Below are 26800 nucleotides of genomic sequence, written 5' to 3'. Positions count from 1 at the left end.
TTTTTTTAACATCTTTATTGGGGTATAATTGCTTTACAATGGTGTGTTAGTTTCTGCTTTATAACAAAGTGAATCAGTTATACATATACATATGTTCCCATATGTCTTCCCTCTTGCGTCTCCCTCCCTCCCACCCTCCCTATCCCACCCCTCCAGGCTGTCACAAAGCATGGAGCCAATATCCCTGTGCCATGCGGCTGCTTCCCACTAGCTAGCTACCTTATGTTTAAAAGTTGACAACTCTTAAAGGTCCTGCCAGACCACCTCCATTTCCACTCTGCATTTCCTTACCCTGCTTAATTTTCTTGGTACCAATTATCACTTCTAAAACTCATACATTATTAGTATACATTATTAGTATACATCTTTCTTAAAAAATATTTATTTATTTATTTGGCTGCATTAGGTCTTTGTCTTGGCACGTGGGATCTTTGTTGCAGCACGTGGGATCTTTCATTGAGGCGCTCGTTGCGGCATGCGGGCTTCTCTCTAGTTGTGGCGTGCAGGTTTTCTCTTTTCTAGTTGTGGCATGGGCTCCAGAGTGCAAGGGCTCTGTAGTTTGCAGCATGCAGGCTCTCTAGCTGAGGTGCATGAGCTCAGTAGCTGTGGCGCGTGGGCTTAGTTGCCCCACGGCATGTGAGATCTTAGTTCCCCGACTAGGGATTGAACCCACGTCCCCTGCATTGGAAGGCGGATTCTTTACCACTGGACCACCAGGGAAGTCCCTGTATACATCTTTACTCTTTGTCTCTGCTCACCAGAATGCAAGCTTCGTATAGGAAGGACTTGGCTTACTTACCACTGTATCCTCAATTTCTGGCCTAGTTGTTGAATAAAATAGTGTCATTTTCATTGTAAAGCACAGTTCCTGAGATACAGTTTCAAACAGACAGACAGAAAGGGAGAATACTGTGAAAAAAAAGTTGTAATAGTAAAATGCTATTTTCAGGTTAAGTAAAACTGGGGTTCTAACCAGAACTGGCCGACTCTAAATTCCAAATTCCTTTCTTCTAACGTTTGATTATTATTATTTTGTTTATTATTTCTTGGTGCTTACAGGAAAGGGAGATATCTAGCAGCTTGATTGTAATTTAGTGCTTGGCACACATTAATAATAAATTGAATTGGAATAATAGCAAAATCTAATGATATTGTTATTAGAAATTCATGAGGCCAAAAAAGATGAAACATCTCCATTAAAACAGTGTTTTTTTAAAAAAAATCATTCTTATTGATGCAAATTCATTTATATTACCATAAATTAATCTCACAGTTAATGGTAGTGAACCCATTATTTGGGATATTTAGAGAAAAAGATTCAAATAATTATTTTTTTTACTTTTGCAAAGGGTTGAAAAACTAGTTTCAGCTGCAGTGTGCATTTGTAAGGCATTGCCTACATTTTTGCATCTATTTGCCATGGCTTTTGAAAGCAACTTTTTGTACTTGGAGGTTTGGGAGGGTAGAGGGGAGAAAATATCAAAACGTTGTCAGATACTGCCATCTGCTGGTAATTTTCTAAAATGCAACTTTGGACGACTCAAAACTAATTCAGGGCTCAAAATTCTTGCTATTCAAATTAAAGTAAAACCTGGGATCCAAATTAGAGTTATGTTTGAATAGTAAGGTAATATAAATAAAATGTCAAGCTACCAAAAGAACTGAGTGAGTGATTTCCCTATAAAAGTGAAGAAATGCCAATCTCAGTGTTTTTATGTTTTTTTTAATTTCTCATTTAAGGAAAGATCATTATCATTTCATCATCTTCACAGGGCTAAATCAGCAAATGAAAGAGCCCAGAGCCCCAGGCTCTCTGCAGTTTCCCAGATTAGGGCTAAATTAGTTTAACTTTCTCAGTCAAGTGCCCATCAGAGCGCTCCCTCTTCGTTTCATGTGGAGATGGTAAAAACCGACAAGTCTAACATAAAAGACTTGCCTTTGCTCAGCTTAATCAAAAGCCCATTGGTAACTGTTATCTTTAGCATGTCCTATTTTGCATCTCCTTCAGACACAGTCCACAGCAGCCCAGCACTTTGCGGATGTTCGGGCCACGGGAATTGAGTTGATCAACAGCAAAGGAAGCTGGCTGCTCCTGGGTAGGGTCCGCAGACCAGCAGTGGTGAGGCAAAACCAGGACGTGCCCGATGGCCAAGTGGACTGTCCTGCTGTGGGATGCGCCCAGCCAAATGGGCTTCCACTTTCAGATCTTCCCTGAGTTAGAAGGCAAGTGCCCTTTGCCCGAGGTTAATGAAGTTACTAATATTTGTGATGCTCTTCCTTATGCTTTCTAGTTTAATCTAAATGTGCTTGGGTTTGAATTGAGTAACACTTCTTGGGAAATTACATGGTGTTGGCTTTGAAGCAGTCTCTGGGTTTAAACAGATATGTGTCTCCACATGCCTAGCGCTTTTATGTTTCAGTGACTTCATGCAAGTTACTGCTGCCGGGGGCTCTCTGAGCCTGAGTCTCCTACTCAGAATTTCTTAACTTCAAGTTCTTGTGTAACTTTATATTTGGACCTATGGGGTTCCATGTACACCCTTGAAAGTATATATGTTGTGTGTGTGTGTGTGTGTGTGTGAGTGCGTGTCATCTGATTATATACATTTTTGTTCCCAAAGTGTCCCTAAGCTTTCATCAGATTTTCAGAGTAGCCTATAAATTTTCCTATCCCCCAAATAGTTAAGACTTTATGTGATCCTGCTGTTAAATGAGGATTTATGGTACACACCTTCGAGGTTGCTGTGGGGATAGATTACAGTAGGTAAATATCATGGACAGAATGCCAGGTGCCTGTAAATATTACTTTGGATGAGGAGATCAGAACGGGGATTAACATTATTATTAAAAATAAAAGCCAGAGTAAATGTAATTTGTATTAGTGGACTTTTTTGAGTTGCCTAATGACTGGCAGCATTTTTCTCATCTGGCCACATGGTACCTCCTGTAATTGATCTGACGATGTTACTGCCATTATCATAACTGGGCGTGATTTGACTGAAAGCAACTGAGCTGTGACCTTTGATGAGTTTTTTTTTTTTTTACCAGCAATCCCAGCTTTCTAGCAGAAGGAAGTGCTTCTATGTCAAATCGAGGGCTTCCAGATTACTCTAAGGGTTTATAGAGTACATCTTCCATTATGTGATTAATGAGGAAATCAAATAATCCTGAGGTAGATGCTTAATAAACATTAGTTCCCATCCCTATTTAATCTAGGAAAAACACAGTTTAATAAAGGGAATTCACCCCCCACTGAACTAATCAGGTTTTACCTGATGGCCATTGTTGTCCAAAGTTCTGTTTCATTACTCAGGGAAAGCAAGCGTAATATCGTGAAAAAGGTATTGATTTGGAAATCTGGAAAACTTTTTTTTTTTTTTTTTTTTTTTTTTTTTTAGCGGTACGCCTCTCACTGCTGTGGCCTCTCCTATCGCGGAGCACAGGCTCCGGACGCGCAGGCTCAGCGGCCATGGCTCACGGGCCCAGCTGCTCTGCGGCACGTGGGATCTTCCCGAACCGGGGCACAAACCCGTGTCCCCTGCATCAGCAGGCAGACTCTCAACCACTGCGCCACCAGAGAAGCCCTAGAAAACTTGATTTTAAATTTCACTTTTTAAGACATCTCTGGAGGTCCAGGGTTTAAGACTTCACGCTGCCAGTGCAGGGGACGGAGGTTCGATCCCTGCTGGGGGAAGTAAGATCCCACATGCCACACGGCGCAGCCAGAAAAAAAAATTTCACTGTTTGGAGAAGATCTTGGAGTACAATCAGGGAATTAACGAACTGCCTAAGACTCCAATTCTTCAGCTTTATAGGGGATTTTTAAAATTAATCTTTGGATTTTATTTTAAAAATAAATTAATTTGACAGAAATAACACTAGTTTTATTCCACTTTTCTCTAGGTTATTTTGATAAAGATTAGGAGGAGGTGTAATTACTGTAACTTACATTGAAATTATAATTTATTTTCCAGAATAAAGTATAGTAGATAGCACTTTTTGTGTATTTCAGGATAGCAAAGGTTAAATAGTATTGAGATGATTTCTCATAAAATGGGGATTTTAATCCCTAAGTTATGAAGACTCATTGAAATCACCAGTGCACACAGAAATCACTCAATAGACGGTAATTGGATATGTGGAGTCAGAAAGTCCCTGCCCTCCCGGTGCTTACATTCCTGTGGGAGGAGACAGAGGAATATAAAATACCTGCCAGAACCTCCACTTAGAGGATATGGAGCACTTATCAGCCGGCTCCAGACTCCGGGGGCATTAACTCCTCACACTTCTGGTCTCTGCTTGGATGCTAGCTAAGAAGCTCCTATAGGGTCAGAGGTGAGCTGAAGCACAAAGAGGAAGGAGAGACTGGGAGCTTGGGGCACGACGCTGTGAACACAAGGTGAATCTGAGCTCACAGAAGTGTCTACTGCAGCGGAGGCTGAAGGCACGGGGGGCCGAGGGGATGGGAAGCGGTGCATGGTACAATAGGTTTCTGCTACATGGGGGCAGATGCTGGGGAAAGAGTTCCAAACATGCGGAACATTAAAAGGTCATGAAGCAGAAACAAATTATGTGTTTAGGGTACACTGGGAAAGAAAGGAAGGGAGAGGTGGAGGACCCCACACTTCCCACCTATTCTTTCCTTTGTCTGGAAAGCTCTTCCCTCAGCTTTCCACGGCCCGTTCCTTGTGCTCACTGAGGTCTTATCCTGATGTTATCTAAAACTCCCTCCCTTTCTCTGGCCCCATCCCCCTCTACTTCCTTTACCCATGTAGTGGGTTGAATGGTGGCTCTGGAACTTATGAATGTGACTAACCTTGGAAAAAGAGTTTTTGCAGATGTAATTAAGGTAAGGATCTTGAGATAAGATCATCCTGGCTTATGCAGGTGGACCGTAAATCCAATGACAAGTGTCCTTATAAAAGACACAGAGGAGAAAATGTGATTTGGAGATGGAGGCAGAGATAGGAGTTATACGACCACAAGCCAAGGGATGCCTGGCACCACCAGAAGCTGGAAGAGACAAGGAAGTAGCCTCTCCTAGAGCCTTCGCAGGGAGCATGGCCCTCCCAGAGCCTTGATTTTGGAATTCTGGCTTCCAGAACTGTGAGAGAACAGATTTCTATTGCTGTAAACCACCTGGCTTGTGGAACTTCTTTACAGCATCCCCAGGAAACTAATATTCCTGCCAAATCATGTGACTCATTTGTAACTTATCTGCTGTCTAGCTCTTTCTGCTAGATCACAAGCTCCATGGGGGCAGGGACTTTGTCCCATTCACTGCTCGGTGCCAGTGCCATTTCCCACTGATTCTGTCTTACGAAGTTGCCCTGCTGAATAGAGAAGACTCGAAGCCATTGTCTTCTCCTTGCCTTGGTTCACAGGAAGAACAGCTATGCTTCTGTTTTGTGGATGAAGCTTGACTCGTCAGGAAAACAGAAAACACACGAGGTATTTAAGCAGAGGAGATTTAGTAGAGGGTATTGGTACATAGAGGTTGGAGGGATTAAAGAGGAGGGGAAAAAGTATGCACTGAGCTAATCCAGTGAATTTTCCCCTAGAGCTGGTGAAACAAAAGGGAAAAGTTTGGGGTTATCAGAATTGAGGAGTTTGGAGGAGGAGCCCTGGAGAGCTCTGAGGAAGGACACATCCCATCTACTGTTGGCTTCTCTGGAGGGCATGAAGTTGTCCTGGGGATGCCAGAAGGAACTGGAGGCTGGAACCAGCTGCTGCTCTGGGCTGAAGGGCCACTGGTGGGGCAACTTTGACAGAAACACTAAGCAAATAGGGAGAAGGGAGTCCCTTCTCCAGTTCCGCCTACTTCATTTTCACTTCTTCCTGCCTTCAGAGCTCCCTCCATGTTTCTTTTTAACAGAATCCAACAGGAAGGCACCTGATAGAGGCATCTGGGAAATGTAGTTTGTGCATAAGCAGAAGGCAGAATGTAAAGAAATGGATCTGGAGCTCCTATAACAGCTTGATACCTAGCATAAATGGTGATCATGTACTTTTTTGGCCTGGCATCAAAAAAGAGCAAGGATTCATCCTTTGCAGCCCGTGCATCTATGTGATTATTTAATTAATTATGAGTGACATGTTTTGCCTAATGTCTGTCTTCCTTACTAGACTGCAAACTCCATGAAGGAGTCTGTTGTCTTATTTTTTTTTTCCTGAGGAATCCCTGGGGTCTAGAACAATGACCATCATGGAGTTGGCATTTCTAAAACAGTTGTTAATTGCCTGACTGCTTTTCTGGGTTTTTATCTCACTTGATTTAATGTTTCTGAAGGACTATGCTCTCCTTTGTGTTATAATAAAAAGCCTTCTTTCCTTGCATAAATATGACATAACCCTTACTGTTTAGTGCTGTTATCCCAGAGACAGGGTGGTGAATGAGGGGGGAAGTTGGCAGGTGGCTGCTCTGGAGTGTCAGTTACCTCCCTGAGCTGTCTGCACCAGACCAGTTATTGTCAGATCTCCAGTATCTGCTTCTATTTGTTTCATGTCGACATAATCATGGACTCCTTCAAGCAGACTTTGGGAATTCCTTTACATTCTATCTTTCTGAAAAGTGATCATTTTCCCTCTGAATAATGTGAATATGATTTAGAACACGATTCTTAGCCAGGAATTATTTTGCACCCCAGGGGACTTTAACAATATCTGGAAACATTTTTGGTTATTATAACTGCGGGATGATACCGGCATCTAGTAGAGGGAGGCCAGAGAAGCTGCAAAACATCCTACAATACACAGGACAGCTCCTTCAACAAAGAATTGTCTGGTTCAAAATGTCAATAGTGTCAATCAAGAAATCCTGATCTGGTTTTAAATATATTTTTTATTCATTACTCCATGAAAGAAAGTACAATATAGAGGAAAAAGCATGGGCTTGGAAACCCATAAGAGTTGATTCTAAACCTCACTTCTTCATACCAGCTGTATGATCTTAGGGAATTAACAGCTTGCTGAAGACTTCAGTTTCTCCTCTGAAATGTCGGGAACTAAATCTTGGTTTGTTGCATTGTTATGAGGGTTGCACAAATTAACCAATGTACTGTGCCTGGCACACAGGAACCCCTCAATAAATAGTAACTGGATGTATGAAGAAAGCACATATGTTTGAATGCATTTATGCTGAAATATACTACCCAAAACGTACTTCTTTAACTTCTTAATTGCTTTCCCCCTCAAGGAACAGAAATCTGCGAAACTACATAAAGCACACATTTCCCAGAGCAAATTTTTTTTTATTAATGTTTATTTTAACTTGAAACTTGAACTACGCAGTCTAACTTTTTCCAAGGGTTTTAACTGGAGTAATCATATTCCTCAAAGCAATAATCTCGTAAGGATCACAATTAGAAGAGGGCAAAATATGAATATATGGGGACGATAAAACAAATGTTTGAAATTGAGACATATCACTGCCATAGCTTGGGGACACTTACAAAGAGTTTTAACTGTTAAAAAAGGTAACAGTTAGATTTAGGCTGAACAAAACAAAACAAAAACTTAAAACGTTCACCCTTATTTATGAAAGAGCATCTTAATGATAAAAATGTCCATTTATCTACACCACAAATCATTTGGATTTTTGCTCTCTCTATAGCTTGCCTAAGAGAATAGATTTATGTATAAGTTTGTTTTTCTAACTATCAAAGCAATGCAAGTTCATTATAGAAAAACTTAGAAAATATGACAGTAAAAAAAAAAGAGAGTAATGAAAGTGACCCATAATCCAATAACCTAGAAAGAGATGCTCAACATTTTAGCATATTTCCCTTCTTCTCACTAAATGAATATTCCTGGGGCTGGGGTGCTGCTCCAGATTTGTCCTAGGCTCAGTAAGCTCATCAGGACCTGTATTCTTAGCATCTTACACCATACTTGGCACATTTTGAGGGCATTTCTTTATTATCTAATTAATAAGTGTTCTTTAAATACATGTATTAAGCAATAAAATTCCATGAAAATAACACACCACCTGAGACTTCAAATCACAAGTGAACTTTTATCATTGCTTATGTATTAGGTTGTACCATACGAAATGGTCTATATATACGATGGTCTGTATATACACAAATTGTGACCCAAATGTGGCAATTTAATTACAGCCTGTATTATATCACGTGCTTTTCGAAGTCTGAAGGTGAATATTATTCCTCTTTTATATCACCTGCCAAGCTTGGGTGACAGCTTTGTAGAGGAAGATGCTCAAACATTAAACTCTGCCTCATGCATGTATGTGTGTGCTGTGAGTACCCCGAAGCCTTTCTTTGCATGAAGCCAATGATTTCATAAAGTCTTTTTATTATGGGATTCTATTTATATGAAATACCCGGAGTAGGCAAATCCATAGAGACATAAAGTAGATTAGTGGTTGCCAGCGGCTGGGGTGAGGGAGGAATGGGGGTTTGTTGTTTAATGGATACAGAGTTTCCTTTTGGGGTGGTGAAAATGTTCTGGTATGAAATAGTGTGATGGTTGCACAATACTGCGAGTGTACTGAATGTTGCTAATGGAAAATTTTATGTTATGTGTATTTTACCACAGTAGAAAACATAAACCAAACCCATGTTTGTTACCTGAATTAGTCAGGATTCTTTTTTTTTGCAAGGGACTGTGGCAAATCAAATTGGTTTTAAAAAGGGAACTTTGTGCGGGAGTGAATTCATTACCTGACAAAACTGGGAAGCCCAAAGGTAGAGGACTCAGACAGTGCTGTCAGGGTGCATCCTCATTCTCTCTGTCTCTCTGCTTGCTCCCCTCCCTCCCGCTTTCATCTTTGCTCTCCTTGGAATATTGGCCTGATTCTCTCCTATTACAGGTTGTCTTCCACTATGTGGCAGAAAAAGAGGGTAGCACGCAGCCTGACAGAGATCCAGTCTTCCGTCACCAACTGAGGGACCCCAGGCGAAAGAGAGCATCTCTTCAACTGGCCAGATAGTACTGGGTAGCAGTAAGAAAAAGACCTCCTAGCACCCCTACTTCTATCAGCTGTGTGATCTTGCACAGGCTACTTAAGCTCTTTGAACTTCTGTTTCCTCATCTGTAGAATAGGAATAATCATAGTGTTACCGACCTAGACCCTTGGGCTCTTTAATCAATAGAAATTGATAAGAGTCCAGATAAGAATTCCAGGCAAGGCTTTACTGGGGCTCCTGCTGCAGCATGAGGGAGCGAAAACAAGCAACAAGTGCCCTTGCTCCCTCCCAGAGAGGAGCCGACTGGGTCCTAAAAAGGGGTAACAATAGGGGCGGGTCCATGGGTTGGATAGGAGGCGTGGCTTAGGTGGTCTGCCCACCCCCTTGGTGGTGCTGTGTGCAGGGATGTGCATGGTACCCTGCTTTTGCTCCCAGCACCTCAGAAGTGGCAGCTGGTTTGTGGCCTTTTTGTATCTTACTGTTCATAACTGCCCCAACTGTTGCATGTGTGCAGTTATTTTTAGTCCCTTATAGTTTCTTTGTATTCTGTTGCTGGAGGAGACATTTGTCCAGGTGCAAGCACCCTGGTAAAGGGTCCCAGGTCCCAGCCTATCTCAGTAGTGTCTACCTCCTTGGGTTGTCATGATGGTTAATATATATAAAGCGCTTAGAGCTGAGCCTGACACACAGTAAGTGCTTTTTATAAGGTTTGCTATTTCAATCATTGCTGTCATCATCATTATCATGATCATAGTGTCTATTTGTTAAATCCAGAGGAAGGACTTGATTGGCCAAGTGTGGGCCAGTGAACTCTGCCAGGCCCAGGATGCTGGAGTGGGCAGGCCCACCAGAAGCAATTCTCACAAAGAATGAAGTTGTTACCAGAGGAGGAGCAGAGCAGACATAAACACCTTTTGGCTACCCAGTAGCCTACCTCTGCTTCAGATAGTTTCAAAATCCCTACTCCATCTGGTATAAATGCATCCATGTGTACAGCGGAAATCAGCACTTATTTATTCACTAAGTGCCAAACCCAGTTTTAAGTCGCTTGTGTTTATTATGTCATTTGTTCCTCCAAAGACCCTGTATGATTAAAGTATTACTATCTTTACAAATGAGGCAGGTGAAAGAACTTGCCTGGTGTTGCCAGGCCAGTATACGAGTTCAGGCAGCATGTCTCCAAAGCCTGAATTCTCAACCATTCAGCTCTGTTGCCTTCCGCTTAATGGTCATTAAAAACAAGTAATGAAAAGATAAGAAAGAAGTTGGGCAATTTGCACAGGTGGCATTTGTATTGGCTAAAAAAAAGAACTTGCTTTTTTAAGAGTACAAGTATGTAACAGGTTCTGCCTTCAAGGCAACGTTGGAAGGAGCAGCAAACTCTTGAAATCAAGTTCTGGTTGCAGTCCCATCATGAGGAAAAAATGTTTGTCAGCTTGAATCAGTAGTTGTACTTTCCTAAGTTTAAATCCCTCCGTCCTACCAAAAATCTTGAGAGATTTGGAAGCAGGAATCTTTAAGGAAACCCCAGACACACAATTGTTACGTATTTGTGATCTCCAAGCAGGCATTTTTTTTTTACTAACAGGCTTAACCCAAGGACGTCTAGTTAAGCAAACAGGTCTTTTCCGGACAATGGAAAGATAAACAGGACACTGAGGCATGAATGAGTGAATTGTCTTCCATTGTTGAGTCTTGGTCAAAGCACCTCTGGGTGAGAAACAGTTTTTCAGACAAAGAAAGTGCCACAGCTGGCAGTTAAATAAAATGAAATTTGCTAGTTTTGGCCATCCCATTCTATTGGATAAAGAAGGAAACAAACACTCTTTAGATAAGCAAATAAGTAGGACTGGACCCATTCCTGCGTTTGACAAAGGAGAGTCTCTGCTTTATATTTTGAGAACTGAAATAGATTGAAGTCAAACAGATTTATTTAATAACAGAGTAAAAAAGAACAGCTGTGGAAAATATTTAGAAGATGATACACAGAGAATCACACACATAGCTATAGTTGCAGCATAGACCATAAAATGGTGCCAGGATAATCAGAGGGTTTTTCCTTTTTTTAAGTCTTATTTTCCTGAAGTTAAAAAACACACAACAACTTTGTGATTTAAATGATGCAGTTAATAAATGGCATTTATAAAATGTTCAAATAGCAAAGATATGTGGTATACCTAGCACTTTTTGAGTACTTCCTATGCATTAAATAATATTCTAAGCATATTAATTTATTCAGTTTTCTGAATTCTATGGAAACGGTTGTCATTACTAATCCCATTTTAGCAAATGGGGCAACTGATGCCCTGAGTTGGGAGTTGCCTTGGGTAAGATCACCCAGCATCTAAGCTGGACCCAGGCAGCTGGATTCAAAGCTATGTGCACAGCAACTAATGGAACTCCCTGAAGTCTGTAGACGTTGTTTAATGAAAACAGTAGAAGGGCCACAGTTCTGTGTCCATCTTCCCCTCTCCCACCCCACCTCCAATCCTATCATGGCCCAGAGGTAAGGTGACCAATTCATCCCTCTTGGCCTGAGACTTTCCCAGTTTTGAAACAAAAGTCTGATTTTCCAGGAACCAGCACACTGGGATGGTTGTTCACCCTACCCAGAAGGCACATCGCAGATAAGTTTGTTTTGTATCTTTTCCGTGGATATATAAATGTACTTCCATAACTTTGTTCACACACACACACACACACACACACTCCTTTGTGACCTGCTTTTTTCCTGTTCAATGTATTAAGCAGCCCTTTCCCCTCCCTCTCTTTTTAGTGATTGCATATGCATTCATTGTAAAGTTGTATGGTCACTCATATAACCATCCCCTCTGAATGCTTTGTTACAGAAAAAAAGTATTATAAATGAAGAGGAATAATGGTGATATTTGAGGAGGAAGCCAACACTTTAAAGAGAGAAAGAAAAAAGAAAGGAGGAGAGATAGAAGGAATGTGGGGAAAAATTCCCAACAAGAAGAAACAAAGAAGAAAACGTGCATTGGAAGATAATGAGAAGAGTATTATCTTCAGAGGAAGGAAAGTCTCAGTGGATGAATGTCAGGAGGTCAGGGATCCAGCCCTGGGTCCATCCCTGGAGAGCTGTGTGACTGTGGATGAAACGCTTCATCTCAGTTTCCACATCTGCAAAATGGGATCAGCAAGTCCTGCCCAGCCAACTGGAGAGAAGGCCTGTGAGGACTGAGTGAGTATGAAGTACAATTACAAGGCATTTTTATTAGTATCCTAGTTAAAGTACTAGCCGACAGGTTTGACTGTGCTCACTGAACTATGGTTCAGAGATCACAGGGTGATGAAAGAGTCTAAACTGTTAATTCTCACACATATAATATTCATCCAGGGAGGGAGTTCGAAAATGAAAATCAGGAGCCCCACCCCAGAATTATTGAATTAGGTTTTCCGGGAGTGGAACCTGTATATTTGTCATTTTCATGAGTTGACTCAGGGAATTCTATTTTATTTTATTTTACTTTATTCTATTTATTTATTTTTTATTATTATTATTATTTGTCTGCATTGGATCTTCATTGCTGCGCTTGGGCTTTCTCCAGTTGCTGCGAGCGGAGGCTACACTTCGCTGTGGTGTGCGGGCTTCTCACTGTAGTGGCCTGTCCTGTTGCGGGTCACAGGCTCCAGGAGCTCGGGCGTCAGTAGTTGCAGCATGCGGGCTCAGCAGTTGTGGCACGCAGGCCCTAGAGCACACGGGCTTCTGTAGTTGTGGTGCGCGGGCTGCGTAGTTGTGGCTCTCGGGCTCTAGAGTGCAGGCTCAGTAGTTGTGGCGCACGGCCCCAGCTGCTCCGCGGCATGTGGGATCCTCCTGGGCCAGGGATAGAACCTGCATTGGCAGACAGATTCCCAACCGCTGCTCCACCAGGGAAGCCCCTGACTCAGGGAATTCTGATGCAAACCATGCAAATTCACGAACGGTGGGCCGGATTGCCACACAGCAACAGGGGGCGCTATTCACTTGCTCTGCAATGAGAATATCAGCTTCTGGCGCTGTGCACTGGCCGGCCTGGGAAGGCTACCCTGGCTCTGTGACGATCAGGCCCCAGTGAAAACTATCAGAAATGGCCCTTGACCCTTTTCTAATGGCAGAGAAAGGGCCATGAACTTCTTCTGCTAAGCACCCGCTATGCATTAGAACTTTTCACATACATTATCTTTTTTTTTTTTTTTTTTCTTTTTGCGGTACACGGGCCTCTCACTGCTGTGGCCTCTCCCATTGCGGAGCACAGGCTTCGGACGCGCAGGCCCAGCGGCCATGGCCCACGGGCTCAGCCGCTCCGCGGCATGTGGGATCTTCCCGGACCGGGGCACAAACCTGTGTTCCCTGCATCGGCAGGCGGATTCTCAACCACTGCGCCTCCAGGGAAGCCCCATTATCTTTTTTAAAAATTAAAATTTCTATTGAGGTGGAATTGACATAAAAATCAACCATTTTAAAGCCTACAATTCAGTGGCATTTAGTATATTCACAATGTTGTGCAACCACCACCACTATCTGGTTCCGTATATATATTATCTTTAATCCTCACAAAATTCTGAAAGATCGACTATTTGTTATTTGCATTTTCAAGTAGCAGAAGAAGGCTAGAAAAGTGTTAGTATTGTAGGAGATTGGACAATTAGGGAGGGAGGAAGCTGGGATTCAAATTCAGGTCAGACATCCAAAGCTCTTTCAAATACATGAAACGACTATAAAAGAAAATGCATCTTGAAGCTGGAGCAGCATCTAAATGGAAATCAGATGACTTGGGAGAAGACAAGCCAGCAAATGACTCATAAAAATATCCCTTGAAAAGGAAAGTTAACAGAAAAACAGAGAAACATCCAAATAATATGAATTCTACTAGTTCAGGATCTGGTCCAGCAGAAGGTTTCTTGTGGCCTATCGAGTCTCAGACACAGGAGAGAATTGCCAGCCCTGCTTGCAGCCCAACTCACTCCGTTGGGTTGGAAATTGTTAGGCAGATGGCGTGCGTGCGTGTGTGTGTGTGTGTGTGTGTGTGTGTGTGTGTGTGTGTGTCAAATGTGGAGCTTCCCAAGACTTAGTAAATGACTTACGCACCTCCTGCCGGGTGCTCCCTGGGTCTCCACAGCGTGAAGGGCTTCAGGGCAGCGTGGACTTAAACACCACCTGCTTCCTGGCTGCAGGTGTCACAAGTAGCAAAGATGAACTGAGGCTGTGAGCAGGGTAGTTAATAAGGAAGGAAGGAAGGAAAGAAAGAAGGGCACACACTTTACTGAGCATAGCAACAAGTCTTCATCATTTTGAGAGGACTTTTGCTTGCCCAGTGTTGCAATGTTCTACAAGAAGCGCTGCCCTGTATGATTGGGTTGTGATTGGATTGTGATGGGTTTCCCCATTTCATCTTGGGTGATAGGAAGAGCAAGGGTTTGGGAATTTTAAAGGCCTGGCCTGAAAGCTTAATTTTTTTCATTAGTAGCCGAGTGACCTTGGGCATATATATACCTTTAGTTCTCCTGGTCTTAGTTTTCTTGTCTGTCAATAGAGAAAAATATCTCTTGTCTTGATACTTGCAAAGTTCCAGATCCCCCTCGGAAATTCCCAGGGGATTCATCTACACCCAGTATGTGCTCACAATGAAAGTCGTTCTTTCCCCTTTCCTATAATAGGAAAGAAATGTAGGAAAGAAATGGTTAAAGGCACAGAAGACTTAAGTTCTTAGTTAAACAATATTTACTGTCCACGTCAGGACTGAGATCCAGTGCTTTTGCCTTTACCCCAGCACGGATGCTGTTCTCAGCCTGCTTCACCTCCCTGTGGCCACCTCTGTGTTCACCTGTGGCTGGGGTAGAACAAGAGCTGCCAATTTAAGTGTGGGAATGGCCCTGCTCTCCGTGTGCCTTAAGACTTTCTCTAATACCATGGCAATGACTCGACTTCAGCAAGACAAACCTGTAAGTGCAGTGTGAAGGGTGGGTTAATATGCCCCAGAGGCAAACTCCAATCAGTGAAGGTTAGCAGTCAATGGACAAATGGCCCCTGCTCTCTCTGTCCTGGTTCCTCCAAGGTTCTCCCTTGGCCTCGAGTGCTCACCCACTTATTCCACGCCCGTTATCAGCTTTTCTCCCTTTCCCGTCTCACTCCTTCTCCCTGCCTCTCCCTGCCGCTCCCTGCTTCCTGGCTCCCACATAAACCGCCAGCATCCAAGTCCTTGTCTCAGGTCCTGCTTTGGGAAAACCCAACTAAGACGGCATCTGATTTCTCTGTCTTAGGCTTTGCTTTCTGCCTTCTGCTCTCAGAACTGCAAATATCTCACCCCAAGGAAAGCATCATCATAAGGGCTCCGTTTACTGAGCGTTTACTATGTGCTAGGTAAGGTGCAGAGGCAAAAAGATATAACTATAAAAAAGTTTTCTTCTAATGGCGCTAGCCTAAGTTATTTCAGTATGGGGATAAGTGTGTCTCCCTTCTTCCTCATACTGAGAGCAGAGAGGATGGTGAGGCACACCTGAGGTTTTTGTAATCATGTTAAAGAACGGATGTATGTCACAGGTTCTGTGGTTGCTTTGCTATTTGAGAAGTTAAAGGCCCTCCAGTAGATGGCCTCTTGTAGAGCAGAACCCTTTAAAGAATTTTGGATATGCAGCTGTAGGCTCAGTTTAAGGTGGAGTCACGAAAAGCTAAAAACGCAAACATTCAGGAAGAGGTTATAGGCGACTGTGAGAAAGAAAAAGTGGATGAGGCCTGGAAGTGTGGTGGGGTCATGTGGTATCCCCAGCAAAACACATTCAGTGGCAGATTTCCATGGGGGATGTTTAATAAAGCTTTGAGAGCAGCTAAGTTTACTAGACAGCTGTACTTTGCTGGGACGTAAGTCACCTGTGCTACTGGGCATGGGCCACACAATTGCCTTGTGCTAATTAACTCTTGCTGGGAATGGTTAAAGAAATAGTCCACATTTCCTTCAACACAGGGCAGAGAAAGGAAAGCAGCGGCCAAGGAGCAGTCACAGTTCAGAGGACACAGGGAACCCCAGAGTAAGAAGCTAGTAGCAGAAAAGTAACCTCCTCCAACTTGAAAACAATCAAGGGACCCCTGGATTTCACAGTGTAGATGGGAAGATAGATTTAGCCAGGTTTTTTTTTTTTTTTTTTAATAAGGGAAAGTGACTCAGAGAGCTGTGTTTTCGGGTTTGGGTTTTACCAGTGGTTGACTTGTAAATTCGTTATCTCACGTAGTTCTCGGTGGTTAAATGGTGGTGCCCATTTGACGGATGAGGAGGCTGAAGTTCAGGAGAGTGAAAGTAAATTGTCTGAGGTCTCAAAGGTGAGATTTCAACCCAGCCCTGCCTTTGAAGCCTTGCGCTACACACATCCTGGACTGGGCTTATGTTAGACTAGAAGGGGACACACATCTCACTCAGATCTGCCCCTCCCCTTTCGGATTGTGCTTTTTTTTTTTTTTTTTTTCGGATTGTGCTTTTTAAAACCCAGTTTCAAATGTTTTTCTCATTGGATAAAAGTATAAGACAAAAGTCTTGAAGATTTATGAAATTCCCTCTTTTTACCTTCTAGTTACCAATTACCAGAGAAGAAATTAATTCTTCCTATGTGGGACACACACACACACACACACACACAGAGCAGAGTCTACTTGGGAGAGTACAAACTGGAGTTGCATATGTGTCTCTGCATTTCTATTGCTGATCATTATAGAGTATGAATTGTATTAGAATAAAAGCTACATCTGGCACCAGGGACTGTGGCTCTCCATGCACATATATTCATTGCAATCAAAACCCTTAATAGCTTCAAGGTTCCCAAGCATTTCATGTCATGGGCCAGGAGAAAGTATTCATTCATTCATTCAATCAAGAAATACTTACTGAGTTCTCTCTGTGCATCAGGCACTCTTTTAGGCACTTGGAATCAAATTAGACCAAACAAACAAACAAGCCCCCAACACCTCTGCTCTTGTGTAGTAAAAGGAAAGTACAGAAAATAAATAACATGCATAAGAATAAATAAATTAGGTAATATATTGGAAGGTGATAAAGGCAACGAAAAAGGGAAACACTAGAACCTCGTGAAAGATTAGGAGCAGGGGGTGTGAGTTGCTGTTTTAAACAGAGGAGGCTGCGTAGGACTCATTGAGAAGCTGACAATTGTATAAAGACTTGAATATTAATAATCCACGAACAAAACAGTTAGGACCACAGGGACATTTTCTGATTGGCTTGGTGATGAAATCCTGGCCCTGAAGCTTCTCCGGTCTATTGACTGTGTCTATGAAACTCCACAGGGAGGCAGCAGATCCTAGTGATGATGGCAGCCTTGGGGAATTTGGACGATGAAGGCCTTGTGCTTCCCAATTACAGACGAGGATCTCAAGGAATCTGTCTTTGACCTGAGTGCTTGTCAAGGTATTTCTTATGTATTCAAGATGTTAGCTGGATTTGGCTCTTCGTAACAACAGCAACAACAGTAGCTTTCACATATTGAGACTTTACTCTGTGCCATGTACTAGTTGCATTGTTGCATTTACAGTCTCTGAACTTCATCTTGTTGTCCCCATTTCTCAGATGGGGATGCTGAGGCTCAGAATCTCATAACAAGTGAAGGTGGGAACCAGGATTTGCCATAAAGTCTTTGGAAAATCTTTGGACCCTGAGTTGATAGAAGGAAGGGATCTTTAGATTTGTTTATGGAAGTTTCATGTGGGATGCAATTCAGTTAATTGAAAGCTAGAAACTCAGAGATCAGCAATATCAAGATAATAGTAATAACCTTGTTTACTGAGTGGCGCCAAGCACTGTACTAAATGCTTTATATATATCATGTCATTTAATCCTTACCTATTTGCTCACTCCATGCTGGGCATTGTCTATATTGTCGTATCAATTTCCCTCCCAGAATAACTTTATTCATAAATGTCATACACAATCAAAATCAATATTCAAACAACCAAAGGTATATAAAATGTAACAGAACTAAGACAAAACCTCTCCCTGCCATGTCAACCAATGTAAGAGTCTTATGTAGTCTTTAATAATTAAAATAGTAATTATCTATATCTGAAGCTATATAAACATAATATCTGAATATTATAAGTTTTTATTAAACAGTATAGAATAATATTATGAAAAGTTATGTCTCTCCTGGTCTTACTACCTAGAAAGAATCGCCAAAATCATATTTGGGGTTTTTTCCCTGGCATTTACCATTAAACTTCCATATTGTATTTATGCTGTTAGTTCTTCACAGCATAGCTATTTTCTCCTTGGTAGCTTGTTATTACCCAACAAAGTCCCAATTTTTGTTAACTCGACCTTTTCAGTTTTTTTTCCTACTGATTAATTTTGGGGCTTTGATTAATAGTACATGTAAGTTTCCATTTTTAATATATAAAATTTAAAACACATTTGCTAACTTTTTCATACTCAGAAGAAGAGAAAATTCATGAACTCATTTATTGCATACTTATTGTTCACATATTTGTGGTCCACCTTCCTCCTATCTCTTATCACTCACTGGTCAAAGTTTGCCCCACTGGAATTAATTCACCTTCAATGCTAGTTATATCATCCATCCCTTCTGGGGGAAGCCAAAATGCACACCATTTCCAGAAATGGTGAGAGAAGCCAGAAACTATGGGGTGTAACTGGTTGGCCTCACATGATGTAATTGCCTGGCAGTCGTTGCAGTGTTAGGTGGGCTGAGGCCCAGAATGCCGCTGTGCGTCTGTGAAACTGGGGAAGCTTGGAGAATCTGAGGCTGTACCTTAGTTGTATTTGTTATATCTTATACTGTCTTGTTGCCCCTTTTTATGCATTTATTTATTTTTTATGCATTCAGTATTTTTTATGCATTCAGTATTATGATTCTCTAAATGTTTCTTGGAGATTCTGTTGTTTTGTTTATCTTGGCTCTTCCATTTATTGGTTTTCCTCATATATCCAAGGCTTAGGTACTTGTTTATTTTCATAATTGTAGAATGTTTATGACATCAACAAACAAACACTAAATGAATATTTATCATATGCCAGCAACTATTATAAGTACTTTTTAGGATCGCCTCCTTTAATTGTTAACTCAGATAAGGAAATGTAGTGCTAAGTGCACGATACAGGATTCAATCCCCAGCCCTCTGATCCTAGAGCTTGAACTCTTAACTACCACATAACACAAGGTGCTGTATTTGGTTTGCTTTTAGATTTTATTTTGATTAAAGTTTCAGAAATTTAAAGTAATCAATAAGTGCTTATGGGAACAACTAGTTGTATTCCATATCCAATCTCCTGTTCTTCCACAGCAAGAAATCTGTAGCCAGGCATGTGTCTGTCCCAAATAAACACTGTACTTTAATCTCCCTTTGCAGCCAAATGTGGGCATGGGATAGGTTCTGGCCAATAGGATGCAAGCAGGAGTGTTGTGTGGCTTCAAGGAGACTTCCTGGAAAGACTGCTAATCCCAGCCTGACTTGCTTTCTTCTTTGTCCCTTCCCCACCTTGTTGGGAGGAAGGTGGCTTTGGATTGCAAAGGCTACTTCCTAGGGGTTGTGAGCTGGGAGGAGTTTTGTCCTCCTGAGTTTTATTCATGGAATGGAGCTCCCACACCAGAACTGACTACAACCCTATGGAATTTCTTCTGAGTGAGAAATAGACTTTCTTATATTTAAGCAATTGTTACCTGCATACATTTTGTTGCTGTTGGTGTTACTTGCAGCCTAGTACAACCCTAACTAATATAGTGCTATAAGGCTTACGATGAAAAAAATAGTAGTTTCCTGGCCTGTGTCCAACTCCCCAGCCATGTACAACACTTCCTGCTGTTTCTTCCCATGTTTCCATCCACATTTCTAAATCATTTGCTCTTGCTGCTTTTTCTTTTTTTTTAAAATTTATTTATTTAATTAATTTATTTTTGGCTGTGTTGGGTCTTTGTTGCTGCTGCGCACAGGCTTTCTCTAGCTGCAGTGAGTGGGAGCTACTTTTCGTTGTGGTGCGCAGGCTTCTCATTACAGTGGCTTCTCTTGTTGTGGAGCACAGGCTCTAGGCACGTGGGCTTCATTAGTTGTGGCACACGGGCTCAGTGGTTGTGGCACATGGGCTCAGTAGCTGTGGCTCACAGGCTCTAGAGCGCAGGCTCAGTAGTTGTGGTGCACAGACTTAGTTGCTCCGTGGCACATGGGATCTTCCCGAACCAGGGCTTGAACCTGTGTCACCTGCATTGGCAGGCGGATTCTTAACCACTGCGCCACCAGGGAAGCCCTGCTGCTTTTTCTTGATTAATCAATTTGGTATTTAATGACTGCCTCTTATAGTACATGTGAACTTTACTCTTAAAATTTTCCTTCTCCTCACTCACCCTCCCCATATAGACCTATTACAATGTATTTAGTTAAACTGATATTCTCTAATTACCTTGATATGCTGAACTAAATATTATCTACTGATGAGGCAAACTTTAAATTTTGGTTACATTTTTCGTCTTCTTTTTGGTATAATTTTCCTTTTTATAATTGTAGGTTTTCTCCACAATTGTCAGATTTTCCTTTAATCCTCCTATTGGACAGGTTTTTAATTACCATTTTATAGCTGAAGACTTTCAGGGTTTTTTTTTACTTTAATGATAATAGCAAACATGTATTGGGTGTGTACATTATGCCAGACCCTGAGCTTGGTGCTCATTTAATATCCAGTAGTGCCTACTGTTGTTCCCGTTTTAAAGAAGCTGAGGCAGTAGAGCTTAAGTAACTTGTCTGAGATCACAGAGCTGGTGGGAGGCAGAGTCAGGATTCAGACCCAGGTCTTTCTGACCCCAGAACTCACACACACCTTAACTCTCTTAATTAGGGAGGGGAGGAGGGGGAAAGGGATGTTGCCAAAATATATAAAATTCAGTGCAGGGTGAGATTGAGCAGACAGAATAGCTGCTGGCCTAACCAGAAAGGAAGACAGCTGTTATTTACCAGTGCATACCAGATAAATATCAGCTCTATCTTAAATAAGAACTCCTGACTCAGCCCAAGATGAAAAGACAGCATTTTGTTCTCTGTTGCCAGTTTATAGATGAACCTGCACATTTAGCTTTAAAGTAGAAGAAGGGCAAGTGACAGGGGCCTACAGACATTTATTTTCCAAGTAGAAAACTTGAATTAAGCAATTTGCCTATGGTCCCACAGCTATGTGGCAAAGGGAGGGTCTCACCGTAGACCCTCAGCTTCCATAATCCAGACTCTGCTAACACTGGGACATTTTTCATGGTTGTACTCTGAAATTTACTGCCTCAATAATCTATGGGGGAAAAAAATCTATGGGGCTTGCGGGCGATATTTTTTCCAAGTTGAAATACATGCACACACACTATGAAAAGACGATTCTGCTTGTGTATGCCACTGTCGATCTGGGAGATGACTTGAGATGCTCTAATAATGGCACTTCCCTGAGACAGATTTTGATGATTTGAGGCGGAACACAATAGGATCTTTAAAATTAGAGCTGTCCCAGAAGATCTGGGGACCTCTCACCAATATAGAGGTATTGGGAATAATGAGATTAATAATGAGACATTAATGAAGTAATGACCCATCTCCTGCCAGTTGAGTTAGCAACTGCCTATGTGTAAATAAATAATGAATTACAGGAATAACATTACCTGAGATTTCTAGAATATCTCCCAACTGCTTGAAAAAGCTGTCTCTCCCTGAGGATCAGTCAGAGGGAGATTTTTTTTAATTATCTTGAATTACAGAGATTACCATTTAGTAGTGAATAATCATTTCCTACTGGACTCTCAAAAGGACTTAATTATACTTAGAGAATAATTTGCTCCAGCTTTAAAAATAAACTTGGATATTGCCTAGGTCAGTCCTTTTTTAAAAACCCCTATGGGAATATGGTACCTAATATAAATGAAATCAATGTCTACACAATTCCCAGAGTAGCAGTGTAGCCTCACCCCAGTCTATAAAATTAGTATTTTAATTTTACCTCTTGGGTTTTTTTTTTTTTTTTTTTTTTTTTTTTGGCGGTACGCAGGCCTCTCACCGCTGTGGCCTCTCGGGTTGTGGAGCACAGGCTCTGGACGTGCAGGCTCAGCGGCCATGGCTCACGGGCCCAGCCGCTCCGCGGCACGTGGGATCCTCCCGGACCGGGGCACGAACCCGTGCCCCCTGTATCGGCAGGCAGACTCTCAACCACTGTGCCACCAGGGAAACCCAGCCTCTTGGGGTTTTGGTGAAGGCTGAGTGATGGTAATCAGCAAATGGTTACATACCAGGGTGTCCCCAGCACTTCGTATATATTAACTTACTATCCTTACAAGCACCCTATTAGGTAGGTACTATTGTTATCTTTATAGATCAGGATACTGAGGCACAGAGAGGTTAAGTAACTTGCCTATGTCACACTGTCAGTAAGGGATAGATCTCAGATTTTAACTTAGGCTGTCTAACTGCCGAATTCATGCTCTGGGAAAGAAGAAGAAGGTTCGATTGGGACAGAAGCAAAAGGTGTGTGATAAAATCACATGGGGGGTAAAAGCAGCCAGACACAGCAGGGAAAAACAGTTAGGTTATGACTAATTGATGATGCTAGGTGCTAGGAGTATTAAAAAAGTGAAAAGAGAGAAGGAATAGTATTTTCAACATTAGGAAAGGGCCAGAGGTCTCTGTGTCCCACCAGTACCACGAGGACACGTGCCCACTGGCTGGCCATGCCCTGGGTAGGGAGTCTGGGGCTGGCAAGACCTCAGAAGGGAATGGCTCTAGCGGGGCACCAGGGAGGCTGTACCCTGGACCTCTGGCCACAGCAATGATTCCTCTGCCCTGCAACGTGGCAGGGAAACAGAAAGTCTCTGACTTCAACCATCAAGAGAGCGCTACATTTGGAGTTGGTTTGTCCTAAATTACAGAGTTGACTTCATTGGTGTTTGAAGGAGACCAATGAATAGCACTACCTTCCTACCCGCCTCCCCAGTTCATAAGCAAGGAAAAGATGGACTTACATGAGAAAGAAGTAGATCTAAGTACATATTTGTTGTTGTTGTTGGTAAAAGTCAGTTGAAGAAAGTAGCCTGATCTGCAGCCACTTCTGGACCTCATAAGTATTCTGCCCAAATGTAGACCTTTATGCATGTCCCAAGCAAGAATTTGTATTCATGGAATTACTACTTTACCCTCTTCCTGGAACAGAGAAAGAAAGATGAACTTCTGAACCTGATTCTTGAAGGAAGTCCTGGGGTCAGCTCTTACATCCCTACTATCTGGTAGTAGGAGCAGAGCGTAAAACACTCATTTCATCCCAAGTGCATGTTGATCCAGAACCAGAAGAAAAAAGAGAGTCAAGAATCATGCTGTTCGGTGCTCTGTGACCACCTAGAGAGGTGGGATAGGGAGGGTGGGGGGGAGACGCAAGAGGGAGGGGATATGGGGACATGTGTATACATATAGCTGATTTTCTCTGTTATAGGGCAGAAACTAACACACCATTGTAAAGCAATTATACTCCAATAAAGATGTTTAAAAAAGAATCATGCTGCTCCGTTCCTTCTCCCAACATTTGTTGAGTGCTTTCTGTGTGCTGGCCAACTTTCTCAATGCTTTCATGAGTTAATTCATTGAATCCTTGTAGTGGCTGAATGTATTATTATTACCACCTCCATTCTTACAGCTGAAGAAACTAAGGTGCAGAGAGATTACCTACTTTGCTAGCAAGTGATGAACTTGAACTTTGAGCTCTGTCTGGCTCCAGAGCCCTCACACTTACCCATTCCCCAAAAGTGCTTCAGAAATGTTATCTGTTTCTTGGGGAGGAGGGAAGAAAGGCTGGATGTGTTACTTCATTACTGTGGCTAATACAAGCATGAGGATGGGAGATTAAAGTTCCCATTTTCATCCCCGGTCGTGGGGCCAAAAAAGATCATGTCACCTCTCTGATTCTGTTTCTTCATATGTGAAGCAAAGAGGTTGGGTGTAACAGGGTGCCACATTTGTGACATGTGTGCAGCTACTCTCTTTCCTCTTGCTGCGAAACACCATTGCTGATCCATCACAGCCAAGGTCTGGGGGGCCTGAAACTTGTACAACTGGGGGTACCCCTTTAAGCAAAAGAGTACAAAATCACAAATACGAATATTGCGCATGAAAGGGAATATATGCACGGAATGAGAAAAGGGGAATTTAGGACTCAAATTATGTTTCATTTAGGGTATGCTCAGCTTCTCTGGATGTTCTTTCTCTCAAAGCTTATTTGGTTCTTTTCCTGCAGATATACGAGACTTTAGAGACTAGCTACCATCCAGTCAGTTAGCATCTATTTTGTACCTACTTATTAGACAAGCTGGGTCCCCTCTGAGCCTCCACCTGTCATGCACTCGAGTTCAAGACAAACTCTGTGGTTTAAGGAATAGCCTTTCTTGGAGAAGGGAGAAACTTACACAGGTCAATATCAGCAAGAGAAGAGAAGGCCTAAGTCCCCATTCTCTCATTATTCCACAGAAGTCCACACCAGATCAGGGTATTCCACTGCATTCTCTCCTGTGGTGGTGTGGGAGGAGTGGGTTGGAAGTCACAGGTTTCTTGGTACTAGGTGGCCTCAATTTGGGGATCAGCTCTTCAGAAGGAGTTTTCTGGCAATACCAGGTGCTCAGCACCTGGAGACCTTGGAGCCTATGCGATGTTGCAACCTTTCCCAGAAGGGAAAGGGAGCCCCTGGTTCCATGGGAGGCTGAGCTTGAGTGCAGCCCCTCCTTGTAGAAGACAGGCGCACCTCTGATGTGATCCCAGCTAGCCTGTTGTCCACTTAATCTGGAGTGAATACACACAATCACCTCCAGACATTTTTGCTCATTGCACCACACATTTGGTTCACATTAACTGATGATTTTAAATGGTTTGCTATACAATCTAGCATTTACTGAGCACTTAATACATGCTAATCAAAAAGAGTATACCTATATAATCCCACTAACTCTGTGGGATAGGTACTATTATAGGTACTATTATGATCTCCATGTTGTAGAGAAAGAAATGGAGGCCTAGAGCAGTCGTGTAATGCATCATCACGCTTAGCAAAAGGCGGATGTAGGAATTTGACTCTGATACCAAAGCCAGTGTCCTAAAACCTTTTCCCATAATGACTCCCAGCATGGAAGGCAGGAAAAACCAGGGCTTGGAAAATGAAGCTCAGTCTCAGTGCTGGGACTCACTCTGGCAGCCTTGTTGTCCAGTCACTTCCAGCCTTAGAGCTGGCCATAGAGCTAGCTCCATACCTGAGGGCATGAAGGATCCCTCCTCCTGGGGTTGAAGAATCCATCAAAGGAGGTAAATTTCTAAGTGGAAGCACTATAAAAATGTTAATGAGCCAGAGTTTGTGTCTTTTGCATTTTTGGATCATTGGTGTCTGTTGGGTACTCAGTGATGGATGTTAAATGAATGATTGAAATGAGAATTCCTGTTGGGTCACGACCTAGAACTTTAACATGGGTTAGAAAACAAAAGGCTTAAAGAAACAGATAAAGTGGACTCAATAATATCCTATTTTAGTTCACATGTCTTTGATAATAAGCCACTGAGGTGAACACATACAAAACTCACACACACACACACACACACACACACACACATCACACTACATACACCATACACTGCAAATGATTCTTGAAGCTATGCGTGACTAAATTACCTGGCAAAGCTTTCAATGAGATTCAAAAGCTTCCTTTTAAATTGTTGCTGACATCATGCTATCAGATTAATTTGTTTAAATTGATGTGTCTTGGGTGTATCTTAGAGGTAAAAATGAAGAACTATATTTCTTCCTTTCTCACCTTTCTAGTGTAACTTTCAGGTACAAATATAAATTGAAGAGTTGTTGTTGTTAAAATGACACACTTTTTCACATGGGCTAAGATTAGAGAGTTTCAGAAGAGAAATTTGTAAGCCCATGGTCCAGCCCAGGAGAAGGAAGAAATCATTCAGTTCCCCTGAGTTTACTACCTACTTTGTGCTGTGGATGAGTCAGAGAGACGTTATAAAGATGTTCTTGTCTTAATGTATTTTCAGTGTCATTGAAGAGGCAGGGCCTAAATATAGGCACGTTTACTAAGGGTGCAGCTAGTGCCTAAGAATTAAGACTCGTGACTAGTATTATAACTACTAGAAGCTTAAACAGTAAAATAATGTAATTGACTACATACCAAGATTTTGGGGGGTTAGTATTCTTAGGATTGATTGAGTGATTTAACCATTTCAGGGATAGGAATTTCTGAGATAGTCCTGGTATTTTCCTTAGGATCATGAGACACCTGCTACACGTTTAGAATCTGCACATGGCTGTGTCCAAAGGCAATGAATGCTGTATCCAATGAGAGATCTCCTTGAAGACTTCTCTCTTTGATCATACAAAAGAACTTTAGCCCTCCCGACAAGCATACTCTTATATTGCATTGGCCAGATCTGGACAAGCTTACTTGCAAGGGAGTCTGGAAATAGAAGTATCTGAGTTTTTCAGGGTCTGTAATAGGCAACAAAGCAGTAAGGGAGTTGGAAATTGGCTATGGAAAAGCCAACCCAAAGTCAAAAATAGTGATTAAATGCCAAATAACTGGCATAGACTTAGCTTTCCAAAAGAATTTTCTGCAGTGATGGAAGTGCTCTATGTCTGTGCTGTCCAATATAGTGGCCACTAGTCACTGTGGTTACTGAGCACTAGAAATGAGGCCGGTGTGAATGAGAAACTGAATTTTAGTTTTATATAAATTTAAATAGGTACATGAGGCTAGCATCTACTCTACTGGACAGGGTAGAATTATAAACAGTGTCTTCTTGGAGGTGAGAGGCAACAGAGACATAGCTGTGGGCCAGGATAATCTGGTAGCCTTCATGG

This window comes from Lagenorhynchus albirostris, chromosome 10 (assembly GCF_949774975.1).
Source record: "Lagenorhynchus albirostris chromosome 10, mLagAlb1.1, whole genome shotgun sequence".
NCBI lineage: Eukaryota > Metazoa > Chordata > Mammalia > Artiodactyla > Delphinidae > Lagenorhynchus > Lagenorhynchus albirostris.
This window is presented reverse-complemented; position numbering follows the sequence as displayed.